General features: G+C 42.8%; 1 pseudogene across 1 annotated transcript; it reads right to left on the bottom strand.

Annotated features, from left to right (window-relative positions):
• Positions 1 to 388: 388 nt before the first annotated feature.
• LOC147579605 (immunoglobulin heavy variable 3-23 pseudogene) lies at positions 389 to 1,375 on the bottom strand (annotated as a pseudogene). Its single transcript, XR_015251856.1, has 3 exons — positions 1,266 to 1,375; positions 730 to 1,166; positions 389 to 496 (listed from the first exon to the last, which is right to left on the bottom strand). The product of XR_015251856.1 is annotated as an immunoglobulin heavy variable 3-23 pseudogene (transcript).
• Between the last annotated feature and the right edge of the window lie 2,999 nt (positions 1,376 to 4,374).

The following is a 4,374-nucleotide window of genomic DNA, read 5'->3' as shown; positions in this document are numbered from 1 at the left end:
GCCTGAGCACCACCCATTCCATTAAGTTTGTTACTAAAATCTGATGCAGATGGAGGACGAATTCCCTCATTTTTCCTTCCCATGTGCTTGTTTGAATTGGAATATTGGTCTCCTCCGGCCCTTTTTCTGAGAGTTACATCATCAGCTCTCCACGTTCTGAGACTAGACACTAGTCAGAATCAGACAAGAATTACATCACTGGTTTTCCTGGGTCTTCAGCTTGTGACAGTGGATCATGGGACTTCTCAACATATTTAGTTATGGAAACCAATGACCTTTCGGTTGTGTTCCTCAGGGGAATCTTGACTAATACATGGAGATTGTTTGTCTCTCATTTAGAGTAATTGGATAAAGTTGTAGCTCATTTAAAGTCCTGAGTAGCAAAGGGCTATGAAGAAAGTGTCACGTTGGTTGACTGGGACAAGGGCTGGGTGACGATAAGGAGGAGCTGAGGGATCCTGTGGTCCTGGCTGCACAGGGAGCGCATCTGGGAATCCTGTAAAGGTGCAGCTGTTGTGCCTCAGGAAATCTGTAATTCACTCATGTTGAGGGACCGGTGTAAGCAAGTGCAAACAACTGTGTTTTGTGCATGTTAGTATAGTTTCCCTATGACAACCCAGTTGCTAATTCAGAGAGTTAATAGGTAAACATAGAATCGTATAACCAGGGAGGCTCCCTGGGGAAACTGCTGTGTGGAGAGGAAGCCCCAGACCCTGACAGGAAACCTGCCTGTAACCTCCATCTGCAACTGCGCCTGGGAACAAAGCAAAATTGTGCATAGTGTGCGCCCCCTGGTGGTGCTGATCCCCTCCTGCAGGGAGGTTTGTGTCTGGGCTCCCAGTGGTGTCCCCTCACTGTGCCTTTCGCACAGTAATATGTGGCCGTGTCCTCGGTCTTCAGGCTGTTCATCTGCAGATACAGCGTGTTCTTGGCTTTGTCTGTGGAGATGGTGAATCGGCCCTTCACGGAGTCTGTGTAGCCTGTGCTACCTCCACTACCAGTAATTCCTGCGACCCACTGCAGCCCCTTCCCGGGAGCCTGGCGGACCCAGCTCATTCCATAGCTACTGAAGGTGAATCCAGAGGCCACACAGGTGAGTCTCAGGGACCCCCCAGGCTTCACCAGTTCTCCCCCAGACTCCACCAGTTGCTCATCACACTGGACACCTGCAGACACAAGACATGTTGGTCAGGAAACTGTCACACATTCACTGTTTCACTCATATCCATTCACAGACTCAGTGTCCCTCGTTCACCATGAATTACCTTTTAAAAGAGCAACCAGGAACACCCAGCCCAGCACAAACTCCATGGTGAGGTGTGTGTGTTCTGTGCTGATCACAGAATGGGAACACCTGGGACTCCTGGGGCTGGGGCTCGTCTCCCAGCTGCAGGGTCGGGGCTGGGCTGGTTTTATCAGCACAGAGAGAGCCCCATTTGCATGTCCTCTGACATATGTATCAAGCCCCAGACTTAGATTTGATTGTGTAAAAGTGAATGACAGGCTTAGGGACGCACTTCTACATTAGTTTGTGTGGATAGCGGTGTGACAATATGAAGAATTCTTTTTTTTTCAGTTTTGGATTTTTACCTTTATTAATGGAGGCTTCGGCATAATCTTTAAGAAATATTTACCTCAACAGCATGATTACACATTATTTTCTCTTACAATATTTTAATTTTTAATTAGTATTTATTTTTAGTTTTAAAAATTAACATCCAAATGAGTTAGCATATAGTGCAACAATGATTTCAGGAGTAGATTCCTTAGTGCCCCTTACCAGTTTAGCCCATCCCCCTTCCACAACCCCTCCAGTAGCTTTCTGTTTTTTCTCCATATCTATGAGTCTCTTATGCTCTGTCCCCTCCATGTTTTCATGTTATTTTTGTTTGCCTTCCCTTATGTTCATCTGTTTTGTCTCTTAAAGTCCTCATATGAGTGAAGTCATATCAGTTTTGTCTTTCTCTGACTGACTCATTTCACTTAGCATAATACCCTGTAGTTCCATCCACATAGTTGCAAATAGCAAGATTTCACTCTTTTTGATTGCCGAGTAATACTCCATTGTATATATTTACCACTTCTTTATCCATTCATCCATCGATGGACATTTGGCTCTTTCCATACTTTGGCTATTGTTGATAGTGCTGCTATAAACATGGGGGTGCATGTGTCCCTTTGAAACAGAACACCTGTGTCCCGTGGATAAATGCCTAGTAGTGCAATTGCTGGGTCATAGAGGAGTTCTATTTTTAGTTTTTTGAGAAATCTCCATACAGTTTTCCAGAGTGGCTGCACCAACTTGCATTGCACCCCAAAATGCAAAAGAGATCCTCTCTCTGCATCCTCGCCAACATCTGTTGTTGCCTGAGTTGTTAAGGTAGCCATTCTGACAGGTGTCAGGTGGTATCTCATTAGGGTTTTGATTGGCATTTCCGTGATGATGAGTGATGTGGAACATTTTTTCATGTGTCGGTTGACCATCTGGATGTCTTCTTTGGAGAAGTGTCTTTTCATGTCTTTTGCCCATTTCATCACTGGATTGTGTTTTGGGTGTTGAGTTTGATAAATACGTTATAGATTTTGGATACTAACTCTTTATCTGAGATGTCATTTGCAAATATCTTCTCCCATTCTGTCAGTTGAATTTTAGTTTTGCTGATTGTTGCCTTCACTATGCAGAAAACTTTTGATTTTGATGAGGTCCCAGTAGTTCATTTTTGCTTTTTTCCCCCTTGCCTCCGGGGACGTGTTCAGTAGGAAGTTGGTGTGGCCAAGATCAAAGATGTTTTTGCCTGCTTTCTGCTCGAGGATTTTGATGGCTTCCTGACTTACATTGAGGTCTTTCATCCATTTTGAGTTTATTTTTGTGTATGGTGTAAGAAAGTGGTCCAGGTTCATTCTTCTGCACGTCACGTCCAGTTTTCCCAGCACCACTTGCTGAAGACACTGTCTTTATTCCATTGGATAGTCTTTCCTGCTTTTGAAAGATTATTTGGCCATACATTTGTGGGTCCATTTCTGGATTTTGTATTCTGTTCCATTGATCTGAGTGTCTGTTCTTGTTTTTTTTAATTTTTTGGCATTTATTTATTACTTTTCAGAGACAGAGACAGAGCATGAGTGGGGGAGAGTCAGAGAGAGAGGAAGACATAGAATTCCAAGCAGGCTTCAGGCTCTGAGCTGTCAGCACACAGCCTGATGTGGGACTCTAACTCACGAACTGCCAGATCGTGACCTGAGTCAAAGTCGGATGCGTAACAGACTGATCCACTCAGATGCCCCTGAGTGTCTGTTCTTGTGCCAGTACCATAGTGTCTTGATGATTACAGCTTTGAAGTACAGCTTGAAGTCTGGGATTGTGATGCCTCCTGCTTTGGATTTCTTTTTCAAGATTTCTTTGGCTATTCCGTGGCTTTTCTGGTTCCATAGAAATTTTCGTGTTATTTTTTCTAGCTCTGTGAAGAATGCTAGTGTCACTTTGATCGGGATTGCATTGAATATGCAGATTGCTTTTGGTACTATTGGCATTTTAACAATATTTGTTCTTCCTATTCAGGAGCATGGAATCTTTTTCCATATTTTGTCTTCTTCAATTTCTTTTATAAGATTTCTATAGATTTCAGTGTAAAGATTTTTCACCTCTTTGGTTAGATTTATTCCTGGGTGTTTTATGGTTTTTGGTGCTACTGTAAATGGGATAGATTCCTTGATTTCTGTTTCTGTTGCTTCATTGTTGGTGTAGGAATGCAACTGATTTCTCTGCGTTGATTTTATATCCTGCCACTTGGCTGAATTCATGAATCAATTCTAGCAGTTTTTTGGTGGGGTCTTTTGGGTTTTCCATATAGAGTATCATGTCATCTGTGAAGAGTGAAAGTTTGACCGCCTCCTGGCCGATTTGGATGCCTTTTATTTCTTTGTGTTGTCTGATTGCAGTGGCTAAGACTTCCAATACTATGTTGAATAACAGTGGCGAGAGTGGACATCCCTGTCTTGTTCCTGACCTTAGGGAGAAAGCTCTCAGTTTTTCCCCATTGAGGATGATATTAGCATTGGGTCGTTCATAGATGGCTTTTATGATCTCGAGGTATGGTCCTTCTATCCCTACTTTCTTGAGGGTTTTTATCAAGAAAGGATGTTGTATTTTGTCAAATGCTTTCTCTGCATCTATGGAGAGGATCATATGGTTCCTGTCCTTTCTTTTACCGATGTGATGAATCACGTTAATTGTTTTACAGATATTGAGCCAGCCCTGCATCCCAGGTATAAATCCCACTTGGTCGTGCTGAAGAATTTTTTAATGTATTATTGTTTCTGGTTGGATAATATCTTGTTGAGGATTTTGCATCCATGTTCATCAGGGAAATTGGT

Source organism: Puma concolor, chromosome B3 (assembly GCF_028749965.1).
Source record: "Puma concolor isolate L17-30 chromosome B3, mPumCon1.1.hap2, whole genome shotgun sequence".
Lineage (NCBI taxonomy): Eukaryota > Metazoa > Chordata > Mammalia > Carnivora > Felidae > Puma > Puma concolor.
Note: the sequence above shows the minus strand (reverse complement) of the source record. Positions and strands in the feature narration are given on the sequence as shown.